The 13,507-nt window shown below is 38.3% G+C and overlaps 1 protein-coding gene and 1 non-coding gene across 6 annotated transcripts in view; one reads left to right on the top strand and one right to left on the bottom strand.

Moving 5' to 3' along the window:
• Positions 1-13,507, top strand: part of MLIP (muscular LMNA interacting protein) — a 312,602-nt gene that overhangs the window by 86,017 nt on the left and 213,078 nt on the right. Inside the window, exon 1 of one of the 5 annotated variants that reach the window (XM_053603348.1) lies at positions 3,985-4,096. The exons of the other annotated variants lie outside the window; for them this stretch is intronic. The gene's annotated coding sequence lies outside the window, so the exon portion shown is untranslated. Of the gene's footprint in view, positions 1-3,984; positions 4,097-13,507 lie in introns of those variants that run through there. 5 annotated transcript variants of the gene reach the window in all.
• LOC128595104 (U6 spliceosomal RNA) lies at positions 12,673-12,781 on the bottom strand. The gene has a single exon (XR_008382786.1). It is a non-coding gene; the product is annotated as a U6 spliceosomal RNA (small nuclear RNA).

Raw genomic sequence — 13,507 nt, 5'->3', positions numbered from 1 at the left:
GACTTTTGTCAGTTTGATCAAATTCTTCAAAGAAACTTTGAAGCAGGCAATAGTTACAAATAGGGTTGCTATCATGAGTCTGGTAAATGATGAAAACCTTACCAATGTTGCCTAGCATTCGCCAACAAATACTAGGGAGTATTGCAACTGCATTTAGAGATTCCATCATGGATGCTTCCAGAGTGTGTTTTAAAAAGAGAAAGTGCAACTTCTTTCTGAATACCACTTACTAGGTGTGTGCTCAGGATACGGATTACAGCAGTTTCCTCTTACCCCATGTTGCCTGCTTGTCTCTCCAACCACCAGGGTCCTTTTCCCAATGACAGAGTCCAGCACCAAAGCTGCTGCCTGCATGGAGCGTCCCTACTCTTCCAGGTAACACCCTCAGGGGTCAGTCCACAAAGTCAACTCAAACCTTGCATTTGTTACCTGTGTCACTACATTCAATAGACAAATTTTGAATACTTATATTTTATCATTACAGAGCCATTTTATTTTCTTTTTATGTTGACAAATGGTACAAAGAACATGAAGAAGTTAAACTGGATCCCAATTAAGGCTGCTGTTAAATATTAGGGTAATTTATTTCACTGGTTTTTAGCCAAATAAAGCCTACTGCTCTGGTAAGCATTAAAATGATAGAGTTCTCATCTTTCTGGAGAACAGTTTGCCTCTCTCTGCAACCATCTTGCCTCCCCCTTTCCCATGAGCTTGGAATCAATGCATGTAACCAAGGAGTGGGTTAGGAGGAGGAAACCTAAGATCCCTTACCATCATCTTCATTCATCTTCACAAACCCTCCCCAAAGGAGCATAAATCTCACTAAAACTCATATCCTGACTGTGCAAACACTGGCAATGTGCAGACCCAATTCAAACCGGAGTGATGCCTCTGGGCTCTGGCTAAACAGAGTGGGCATTTCCTGCCTTCACTGCTCCTCCTTCTACAACTGTTGTGGGGGAGAGTTTGGCCCTATAATTTGGAAAGGCTACTGGATCCATTTCTGAAAAAAAAAAGTACCTCTGGGGCATAGCAAGTAGGGTTTAATTAATAGAAATGCAATGGAATACACACATGTTCTGAAATGAAGCGTGTCTGCGGCCAACGTTTGCAGTTTTTTCTCCTGGGAATGGAGAGCAGCCCAGTAGATTGCCTCTGGATGGCTTTTTCTGGGCTTCAAAGAATAAATTTTGCATAGCATCCTGAAGGCACTACAGAAATTGAAGCCTGAATGTGATTTCATCCAAAGAGACGTGCATAAAAAATATGTATCTTTTGTATGCCCTGAATGAAAGTATACCCACTGACCAGGGGGACTGGGTGGTATTGTTTCTGGGCTTGATTTAGGTTAGCGTTTTTTAGGGAAGGAATTTGCCAGAGGCTAGAACTTTAAAGGATTTTTAGTTTAAAAAGGGAAATAAGAAGAAAAAAGTCAAACTAGACCATTATCCCGATTCTTGCAGGAACTGGATAACTATTTCCTGGCTCTTGTCTAGGAGCAAAGAAGTGAGGCCAATGATCTACTGAGAAGGTCTTTTGTGTTAGAATAAATGAGAAAGAGCCCCTTTCATCAGATTTACTTTTCATGTAGCTTTGCCAGACATTTTTACTTTTTCCCGATGTTAGACTATAAAGCCTAAATTATCAAGACTGCCATACTGTCCTGAATATATCCAAACCAGCCCCAGGGGAGTAATCAGTCCCCTTGACTATTGGTAAATATCTATTGACAGCAGAGGTTGGCAAATCATTTGTGTAAAGGGTCAGATAGTCAATAATTTGTAACTGTCAGTAGTTACAGTATTTGTCTGTAACTACTCAACCTTGCTTTTGTAGCAAAAGATAATTATGTGAATGAAAGGGTGTGGCTGTGTTTCAGTAAAATTTCATTTCGAAAATAGGTGGCAGGCCAACATTGGTCTTGAGCCTTAGTTGAAGACCCCTGATTTGGACCATTATTGGCAAATAGGTAAAACGTAGACTACATTCAAAGGTTCAATATTCAAAAGTAATTATTATATGTGATTTTACTTGAAAAACACCAAACTAATTTTTTCTCCCTTAAAAAATTAAAAAAGGTAGGGGGCTTTTGAATCAGTACTCTCTATAGCAGTGGGAAACTGTATATCTTATTTACATTATAAAAAGGCAAATGCCATATGTCAGTGGCTCTGGGACCAACAGACGCATAAGCTTAGGACATTGACTGATCTTGGCATATCATTTACAAAGTTTGCAAGCAAGCAAATACTTTTAGAAGCAGATGATACTAATATAAAGTCAGTAGATGGTCTAATTCACGCCCACATAGGAGAAAAACTTATTTCAATTCAAGTTGGGGGAGGGGGTTTGGGGGAGGGCAAAATGAGGGTTTGGGGTGCTCCTACTTAATGGGCACAATGTAAAGGTAGGGTGTAAGGCACACCTATTGGGTGTGGGACACAGCTACAAGAGGGACTCTACCTAACAAATTCAAATATTATGACCTGGTTGCTTTACCCTCATATTAACATGAAATTAAAAAAAAAAGAAGCAGATGATGAAACTCTGTTAGGAGTATTTATCTTTAGAACACATAGCTCAGGACATAAGTTTTCCTACCAGACATATAGTTGAATTATTTAAACTATTATTGAGTATTAAAGAGCATTTTTTTTGGTTGGTGAGATAAATAGCTTTGCATGCAGGTCAGAATTAACTGCTTCTATATCTGGAATTCACTTTGCTGTGGTTCAGGTTGTTCTCATTTTCACTCAGTGATTTAACAGAAAAATGGAATGATGACCTGAATAAGCTATATGCCCCCAAGACCTACTGTCACTTTGGCAGAAATGTTTCAAATGGTTCCATTTCCCCCTCCTGACAGGCCGGGGTTTCGCCTGCTTCTTCTTACTGCCACTGATTAGGGTAACAGTGTTTAAAAATGGATTGGTAATCAATTCATTTTCTCTGGTTTCTACTGCCAAATTTATTCTCATAAAATAATACACAGTTAGTAAGTAGTCTACGTAGTTCTCTAGCCCTGGTTACAGTCTTAGCACAAGGCCTAGAAATAGCATCACCAGATTTAGCAAATAAGAATATAGGAGGCCCAGTGAAAGTGGAATTTTGAAAAGCAACAAATAATTTTTCAGATCTATTTAAGACATACTAAAATATTGATCACAAATATTTGATGAGACATAATTACACTAAAAACGTACTTGGTGTTTATCCGAAATTAAAATTTAACTAGGCACCCTTAATATACCGAAGCGTGCTCTAGTCAATGAACTTTCCACTAGATAATGATATCTTTTATTGGGCATGGGACTAAAATTTAAAAATGCAAATGCTTCTAGTAGACAACCTCATGGGTGAATCTGTCCAGGTTGAATGCCTTCTCCTATGCCATATTGTTAGCTGCGTGAGATTTGGGTTAAGTGGGTAAAGCATTTCTTTAATCCGGGTGTGAGAAGGATGCTTTCACTGTGGGGGGTATGTTTTCTTAATTCATTAAAAGCAGGAAAAATGCAAAATGATTGTTTGAGTTTATTCTCTAATTGGATGAAAAAGTTTTTTTTGTTTTTCATTCTAAGTTTTATAGTACATATTTGGAAATTAGAAACAAAAACACAAAAAAACAAAAAAAAAAAGAAAGAAAGAAAAGAGAGAAAAGGAAGAAAGATGCTGAGATTCAGCCATACTTTCACAATCCAGAGAAAACCACTGGAAACAATCTGAGGTTTATCAGTCCAGCCTTTACATATATAATAAGTAGAGCAGATCAGATGTGCTGAGGATTCTAAAGCACTTTACCTCTGAAATATTATGTTTTCATTGCATTTACAGATAAGCAGGCTGGATTCCTCTTTGCACTTTGTGGGAAGTTCCAGGCTCCCAGAATATTTGAAAAGATCCACCCAAAGCAAAAGCAAGCAGTTTCCGACCACCTCTTGCTCGCCAGCCTGCCTTCACTGGCTCCTCAGTCATCCTCTCTGCGTCCCTTCATGTGTCTTAATGTCACACTAGCAATTGTCCCACGTGCTGCATCCCCCCAGCTACCAACAACACAAAACTCTGCTGACGGGCACTAAGGAGTGGAGAATTAGTAGAGGTAGGTTGCAGCGTAGCCCAGGATGGGAAGTAACCGAGTGTGGAGTCTGGATATCCTGTTCCTAGAGACTTGCTTGGCATCAGCCGGGGTGAAGCTTTTTCACTTGAACTCTGACCACCAGCCATAGACCCCTTCCCCTGGTGCTTCTTGGCATTTTAGAGCACCAGCATATCCTCCGAGATCGCCTTTTCTTCCCCCACCTTCCCCAGGTTCTAAACCTAAAAATATATATATTATTTTATCATTCAAAATTGTAGATTCTTTGTTTAATCTCCTTTCCTGTTTTGGGCTTTCCCAGAGGTCTTAAACTTTGTCAGATGGGTGATTCATTTATAAGTTTATGTCAGTATCTGAACTCTACCTTCTCCCTGCAAATTCCAGAAAAAACTAAACTTTCTTCTCTCATCACAGAAAATGTGATTAGCAACCGATCAGACCTTAATAATTTCTTACTGTGATAATTTTATACTTTGAATGTCTATTCTTATTTTTATTTTATTATTATTATTATTTTTAATTGTTGGAGATTTATTGAGAACCAGGTTGCGATGATTGCATTTATTAGGGAAAGTTCCTCTTAAAATTGTGTCTCACCCCCAGAAGGTGTGTCACACACTGTGATCCCCCACCCCCCTCCTTCCTTCCCTCTCTCTGCTCTCCCCTTCCCCCTCCCCCCCCACCGTGTACTAGGTTATTAATTGTCCTCATATCAGAATTGAGTACATGGGATTCTTGCTTCTCCTTCTTGTGATGCTTTACTACACAAAATCTCAAAACTGCAGATGCTGGCGTGGATGCAGAGAGAAGGGAACACTTTTACACTGCTGGTGGGACTGCAAACTAGTACAACCTTTTTGGAAGGAAGAATGGAGAACCCTCAAAGGACTCAAGCTAGATCTCCCATTTGATCCTGCAATGCCATTGCTGGGCATCTACCCAGAAGGAAAAAAGTCCTTTTGCTATAAGTACATTTGCACTAATCTGTTTATTGCTGCTCAATTCACAATCGCCAAAATGTGGAAACAACCTAAATGCCCATCAACCCAGGAATGGATTAATAAGCTGTGGCATATGTATACCATGGAATACTATTCAGCCATTAAAAAAAGATGGAGACTTTACATCTTTTGTATTAACCTGGATGGAAGTTAAACACATTATTCTTATATTTTTTTAAATCATTACATTTTGTATTTAATGCCAATAGACTAAGTCAGATTCAGGTAATAATTGTAAATGATCATATTCAATATTATACAGCAATACAGTTTTATATTTATATGTAAATATACTCATATGATGAAAAATATATAATTAAAAACTTTTTAACCAAGAAAAAATTTTGTAGATAGAATTTATGTACATATAATCTATATATAAATATATATAGCCAACTACCCAAAGAACCAGAAAAAACTTTGAAAGTACAGGTTGTTTTATCTTTGTTTCTAATTTGAGCCAGACCAATCTTGGGCAAGGCTTCTCTGCTCACCAGTCATCCCTGTGGGTGAAAGAACATTATTCTGCTCCTCTTATCCCCCTCCCCCTTCCTCGCTCTAGGATTCATGATTTTGTGTTGTGGTCTGAAATGCCTTTCAAGACTCAAGTCAAAAGCTGTTTATATTATTTCATTTTCCAGATCAGCCGTCTCACCATTCCATCTGGCTTGGCACCCTCTGGCACTGGCAAGGGCTCTGCTCTGCCCTTGTTCATTCACTGTCTCTCTGGATGCTTCTTAGCACGATTCTGGGGAAAGTGCTATCTTCCTAACCCTAAAACACCCCAACTTCATGGTGACAGTGAAAAGAGAAGCCTTTAATGCTTGTGTAAATCGCATAGAATATCTGTATTAGCAACTGCATTCAGTTGCGAGTTTCAGTTGCAAGTCAGTGAGTTGCGAATACACATACATTTTCAGTTGCAAGCCAGTGGAACTTACAAATCAGTGCTGGGAGCCACATGTTTTTATCAGGATAGTCTTAGCCCCAGGTCCTCCCTGGCAGATTTTTTGCTACCCATGATGGCTCATTTTATTCATTTTAATTTCAGTGTTATTTATGTTTAAGCAGGACTGATTCTTACTTTACCTGTGCTTTTCCTGCATGTTTGAACTTCTTTTATTAGTATTTTAGAATATTTCAGATGCATGACCAAGAGAAATAAATACTACTAATAAATAATAAATATTAATTAAAACTTTTGTGTACCTCTCCCCATTTCAATTTCCTCAACTTTGGCCAGAGTTTACTATGCTATATTTAGTGTTTCTAATTCTCATGAGCAGTTTTGTATTAATACTGTATATGTCAGCATCTATAAAATTATATATAGTGATTTTTGCACTTATTTAAACATTATTCATTATGATGCTGTAATAGCTTTTTTATAATCTGATTATTTTTCCAAGATTATGTTTATGAGATATAGATACATTGATGCATATAAATCTAGGTAATTCATTGCTTGGTATTTTATATATATGTACATATATAAAAATATATATATATAATACAAATATATATAAAATAAAATACCAGATAATTCATTGCTTTGTATTTTATATATACACATATGATATATACAATTATATATAATACACTTATATATAATTATAATAATTATAATATAATTATACGTAATTAAATATATAATTGAATATAATTATTATAATTAAATATATATAATTATATATATAATACAAAGTAATGAATTACCTGGAATTTTATATATATTTGTATATATAAATTTTATTCTATATATATTTGTATTTTATACAAATATAAAATTTGTATAAATTACATTTGTATACATTTGTAAAATACAAATATATATTTGTATTTTATATATAGTACATATATATAAAATACAAATATATATAGAATAAAATTTATATATACAAATATATATAAAATAAACAATATATATTTTACTATATATACAATACAAATATATATAAAATAAAATTCCAGGTAATCCATTGCTTTGTATTTTATATATACACATATAATATATATAATTATATATAATGCATTTATATATGATTATATTATAATTACTTATAATTAAATATTATTATAATTAAATACATATATAATTATATATAATACAAAGCAATGAATTACCTGGAACTTTATTTTATATACATATTTGCATTTTTTATATATATATAAATACACACATATATACATACATATACATATAAAATTGTTGATTGATATTCCTTTGATAGGTATTTGGATTTTTTTTGTTTGTTTTTCTCTCTTTTCCTAATGCAAAGTATAAATCAAGTATTCATGTCTGTTGATTTCTTGGGCCAGGAACAGGAGTTTCTCTAGGGCACATACTTAGGGATGGGATTGTCGGGTCATAGGTTGTACCCATATTCACCTGTTTTGCAATATTGCCAAACTGTTGTCCAACATGGATTTACTAATTCATTCTCTCTTCAGCTGTATATGACATTACCTGTTGGTCCACATTCTCGCCAGCATTTGCCATTGTCAATATGATGAATAGGAAATGTTACTAGTTAGATTAAGTAGCTTTCATTTTTTTTCTTTTGGTTTTCTTTTCTTTTTTTGCCATTCACATTTCTGTGAATTTCTTCCTCATATACTTTGCTAATTATTTTATCGTTTTTAAAGAGTAAACTGTAGAGCACAAATATATTTTTTAGCGCAAATCTTCTCTTGACTTTATATACTGCAAATATCTTTTCCCCATCTATAGATGAATGTAGCATTTTCATAGGTCACTGGGATAGGAGTTAACTCATTGTATAATGTTTTGTGTTTGTTTATCTTTTTTTCTCCTAAGATTATAAGTGAGAACAGGAACAGACTTTTTCATTTTTATTTCCTCAGTTCCTGCCACAGAGATGACATTTAACGAAGTTGTTTAAATTAATTTGAAAATGCCACTAATTTAATGTAGAAGCTGTGGTGAAATCTTCATTATTTTACTTTAAGGCTTTCAATTTGAAGGCATTTCTGCCAACCTTCAGTCACGTGGCACGTGTATCTATTAATACACATATGCAGAGATGTACGTACCTCTATTCACTTAAAAGAGTGACATACTTTTGTAACTGAGTCAGATACTTTTATTAACTTTTAAAATAGGGCTTCCCTCAATTTCCAGGCAGAGTTTCTCTTAGAACGCCGTTAAGGTTGAGATAGGTTAATAAATTCAGGTGGGATTGACATAACAGATGCATTGCTATTTCCAGCCTAGAGTTGTTGGGGAAGCAGGGAGGAAGGAGGGCATGTTGACGTCGTGCTTTGTCATCTTTGCAGCTCATCAGGATCAGCAGCTGACACCGGCAAGTGTTTGTCAATGAGTTCTATTGGCTCACACTGACCGTGTCGTTACAACTACTGATTTTTTGACATCTGCTGGTTTGACACGTGGCACTGGGCTCCGTGTGCAGCTGGCTCCTTGGATTTGAATGTACTGTGAGTTCTGTAACATTATTAGTACAATGCCTTGGTATTGTCTCACATTTGGTGACAATCACAGTCACTGGTCGCAGTGGCTTTTTGTGTTTTATTTCATATCGTAGCAGTTAATGTTTTAGGTGATGTGGCCGATGGTCCCAGCAGCAGACAGACGGTGTGAATTAGCTATGGACTGATACATGCTCAGCTTTGGAACTGCTCCAGGAAAAGTTGATCTTACTATAACTTTATATAATGAGAAAATGTGGGTAGGAATGAGCATCATGAATTTGAAGAATTGCTTTGCATTTAAACTGTAACTTTTTAAGACTAAATTTGGGTTATATATATATTTTTTAATTTAAAAAAAATTTAAGTAGGGAGAACATGGGAATGTAAAAAGGTACCATGATTTAAAAGCTTTGATCTTGAAAGAGTTTCAGAATGTAATTCTAGCTTCTTAAAGTATTCTTAGTTATGCATTGTGATTACAAAATACAGAAGCCACAGTTCCAGTTTTCCCCTTTGTCCTCCCTTAAACTTTCTCTCTCTTCCCAGCTGCTCCCCTCTTCTCTTTACCTCTCCCTTCTCTATTTTCTGACCTGGCACTCACGTATTTGTACACTTTTCAAGAAAAGCTTAGGACTGCACATAGGAGGTTTCATTACCTGTCTGTCCCCCCAATAATAGCCCTTAAAACTAAGAATTATCCACAGTAGTAAGTGAAGGTAGCAATGTTGTTTATGGTGTTGAACATAATCACTCCTGCTGTTGGGTGTGTCAAGCCTATGATGATGGAGTAATAAATGGGTACTGAACATTCCTGTAGCTTTTATTTGCAAGGCATTGTTCTTACGATCAGGATCATATTACCTAAATGTAAGGTAAATAAGACAGGCAGGAGCAGATTTCTCTAATCCATCATGAATGCATTCCATAGTGATTTAATTGCTTTTCTATACTTTTCAGCAGGTGTATATGCGTACTTGTATGAGCTGAGAACCTTTTTAGAGTCAGGTTAACAAGGAGAGGAACGTACCCTTTGTTTTGAAAATTCATGTATTTTTTTCTTCTTCTTTGAATTCTCAAATAGAGAAGATTAGTACATTTCATTCCTTTCCTCTGGTTCCCCCAGGGTCATGCAACTTTAACTGTTCCCAGCATATCCTGGTTATTGTAAAGGCCTTTTTATCTCAGAGTCAAGGGAACAGAGGAAGAGTGAATAGCAGTTCCCCAAATTCAGCCATTGTGAATTTCTGCAAAATTTTCTCTGCCTCATTTACTTTCTGTCTAAAAGTTACATATGTCAAGACTTGAAGGTTCTTTGAGATGATGCCAGGAGTTACTCTAGAAATGTGTTCAGATCTTGTAGCAAACACCCTCTTCTTGGAAGACTCAATAGCATGGTTAGATCTGATTTCAAACGTGCTGCTCTTATCCTGCAGATAACTTTTCACCAGGAATTGCATCCCTGGGACACTTTTCACCGTTAGTAAATCATAGGCTGTAAAGGGGAGCTCCTTAGATGGATAACTGAGGCACATGGCTGTGCTAAATAACAGTGACATCTCTCTCCCATTCCTCTTCCCCACAGTTTCTAACTACTCCACCTCTGGGAGCCGCGTCTCTTGGAATTGCTGTCTGGTAATGGTTAAGATCACGTGTTATGGGACAGAAAGACCTGTGACTAGAAGCTGGATCGATTGTTTGCTTAGCGTATGACCTTGGGAGAGATTATTTAACCATTTATGAGTATCAGAACTCCCACTTATTACATAGAGCTTTTGTGAAGACTAAATGAGAAAGTAATTAATAAATATTTAGCAAACAGTAAGCATTAGATACATATTAACTTCTAACTTGGTATTTAGCATGGTATCACAATCGTCATCCTCATCTCTGATCATGTCAGAATGCCACGGGGGTTATTTGAGGCGATTGTGTTTCTCATTTGTAGCTAGGATACAGGTAAACACAAGGAATCAATGAGATTAAAGGATGGAAGCCCAGCAGAGTGAGTCTTTACAGTTTTAGGCGTCCAGCTGCAGCATCCTGTGAGAAGGCTTCAGTGTGCCAAGTGCAGGTCCCTTCCTTGGAAAAGGTCACTCGGTAAGGAGCTGCCCACTAGCGGTCGTCCTCACACAAGCATCTGTTTACGTTTGTTTTCTTACTCAGGCCCCAGAGTTCTAGCCTCATCTTAAGGCCTTTCTTCGATTCTATTTTTTTCCCCAGAGCCTTGCTGTCTCCTCAGCTTGTGACACTTCAGGTTGCTCTCTGTTGATGACTGCTGGTACAGTTGGTGTTCCTGTCCCCCGTAAATCCCGTGTTGAAATTGGTCTCCGGTGTTGGAGGTGGGGGGTGTGGTGGAGGACATGGGGACCGGATGGGTCCTTCAGAAAGGCTTCAGGCCCTCCTCTCAGAACTGATTGTTAAAGGGTCCAGCCCCTCCCGCCCCTCCCCCTCGCTCCTCTCTTGCCACGTGGTCTGCACACTGCAGCCCCCCTTGCCCTCCGCAGTGAGTGGAAGCTTCCAGAAGTCCCGGCCAGAGCAGACGCTGGCACCAAGCTTTTCATGCAGCCGGCAGATCCATGAGCCAAATAAACCTCTTTTCTTCATAAATGACGTAGTCCCAGGTATTCCTCCTTTACAGCAACACAAACAGACGCAGACAGCTACATTTACATCTGCTGCGCTCACGTCTCCTGGTTTCTAAGGAGGTGTTTTCTGAGGCTGCTTTTCAGACCTTCTGTATTTTCTCCTGATCTGTGAGGCCAGTCTGAACCTCCAGGCCTGCATTCACGTGCCCCAAGTCCTAGAAAAACTGAGCTATTGTCTGTTTTCTCTGAATAGTCCTTATTTTTCAGATTTCACCCTCCTCACCTTTACCACTTTCGTGTATTTGCTCATTTGTTTTCTATTTGCGTTGCCTCCTTGGCTGGGTGACAGAATTCAACCTCGAGGCTTTCTGTGCTGTCTGTGTTTTGATAATGCCCTCCCCCACCCCCACCCCAGCCCCCTGCTCTCTTCACACAAGCCTTCTAGTCCAACTCTGGGCTTATCTACCCATCTTCATACTACACATCTGGACTTGAATGTCTACGAGACCTCCCAGCCTAAAATGTCCAAAATTGGATTCTTGTTCCTTCTCTCCCCTATTTATGTGTATATGTGTGATTTTTAGCATTACCTTGTGAACGCTTGTGATGTTTCACTTTATATATTTTTTTAAAATTCAGAATATTAGGGCATACACATTTTGTTCATGTACTTTGTACAGATGGAGTCAAAGTTGTAAGGCTGCCCTTCACCCAGATAGTGTGCACTGTGCCCAGGGGGCGTGAGTTTACCCTCCTCTCCTCTTCTTTCCTCCCAGCTTAGTTTTCACTGAGAGTTACGTCCATATGTGCAGTTAAGTGCTGATCCATAAGTTCCAATGTGGTATTGAGTACATGTGTTTGTTTCTCCATTCTTGTGATGTTTCACTTAAAAGAATGATTTCCAGTTCCCTGCTGGTTGTTCAAAAAGATCCTAGATTACCACTTTTTTTAAAGACTGAGTAATACTCCACGTTCATCGTCTACACATCCCAAATTTTATTAATCCATTCATGTATTGTTGTTTCCAGGTCTTTGCAATTGTGAATTGTGCTGCCATAAACATTCCGGTGCAGGTGTCCTTTTTATTTTTTTATTTTTTATTAATTTTTTGAGACAGAGTCTCACTTTGTTGCCCACTGTGTCACAGCTCATAGCAACCTCCAACTCTTGGGCTCAAGCGATTCTCTTGCCTCAGACTCCTAGTAGCTGGGACTACAGGCACCTGCCACAATGCCTGGTTGTTTTTGTTTAGCAGGTTGGGGCCAGGTTCAAACCCATCAGTCCTGGTGCATGTGGCCAGTGCCCTGACCACTGTGATGAGTGCTAAGCAGCAAGTCTCCTTTTTATAAAATGACCCTTTCCCTTTGCGTAAATACTCAGCAGTGGGATTGCTAGATCAAATGGTAGGTCAATTTTAGTTCTTTGAGGTATCGCCATACGATTTCCCACAGAGGTTGTGGTAGTTTGCAGTCCCACTAACAGAGTGTTACAGTTTCTTTCTCTCCACATCCACTCTGGCATCTGTTGTTTTAGGACTTTCAAAAGAAATGTAGAACACTTCATGAATTTCTGCGTCCTCCTTGTGCAGGGACCGTGCTGATATTCTCCCTGTCATTCCAATCTTCGTACACGTGCTCCTGAACCCAAAACACCTTGTGCTTTTTTTGATTCAACTTTGGAATGAGCCACTTCTCCAAGGAGTCCTGGTTTGTTTTGCGTGAGTGTGGTGCATAGGAAACCACACCTTGGTGCTTGATATGTCCATTGCTTCTGGGGAGTGAAATTATGTTATTGTTTTGCTGTTACTATTTTCAGTTTACTGTCTCATTCAGAATAAAAGCCAAAGTCTGTACAATGGCCCACAAGCTCATGGGAATCTGGCCCTTGTTTTCACACACCCCTGCTTCCCCTCTGGTTTTTCCCAAGGGTCACCAGCCACACCAGCCTCTGATCCCCACCCATACACCCATGTCAGATATCGTCCCACTTTGGGGTCTTGGTTTTGATGTTCCCTCATCCTGCAGTATTTCTACCTAGACGTGTGCGTGGTTTATGTCCTCACTTCCCTCAAGCCTCTTCTTGAAAGTCACCTCAAGGAAGCCTTCTCTGTCCAGTCTGTTTACATCTGTTGTACCTCCACCTCCCCTCCTGGTACCTCCTGTCCATATCTTCCATGCTTCTTTTGTTTTGTAGCACAATCACATTCTAATACATTCTGTGACTTCATTATTTTATTTGTCCCCTGTCTCCCTCTTCTAAAATAGAGGCAAAAGGAGAGCAGGGATTTTGAGTGTTTAGTTCATAGTTGTATCCCCAGGGTCCAGAATAATGCCTGGCACCCAGCTCGTGCTCAGTCAACATGTATTGAACAAACAACG

This window comes from Nycticebus coucang, chromosome 9 (assembly GCF_027406575.1).
Source record: "Nycticebus coucang isolate mNycCou1 chromosome 9, mNycCou1.pri, whole genome shotgun sequence".
NCBI classification, from domain to species: domain Eukaryota; kingdom Metazoa; phylum Chordata; class Mammalia; order Primates; family Lorisidae; genus Nycticebus; species Nycticebus coucang.
This window is presented reverse-complemented; position numbering and strand designations above follow the sequence as displayed.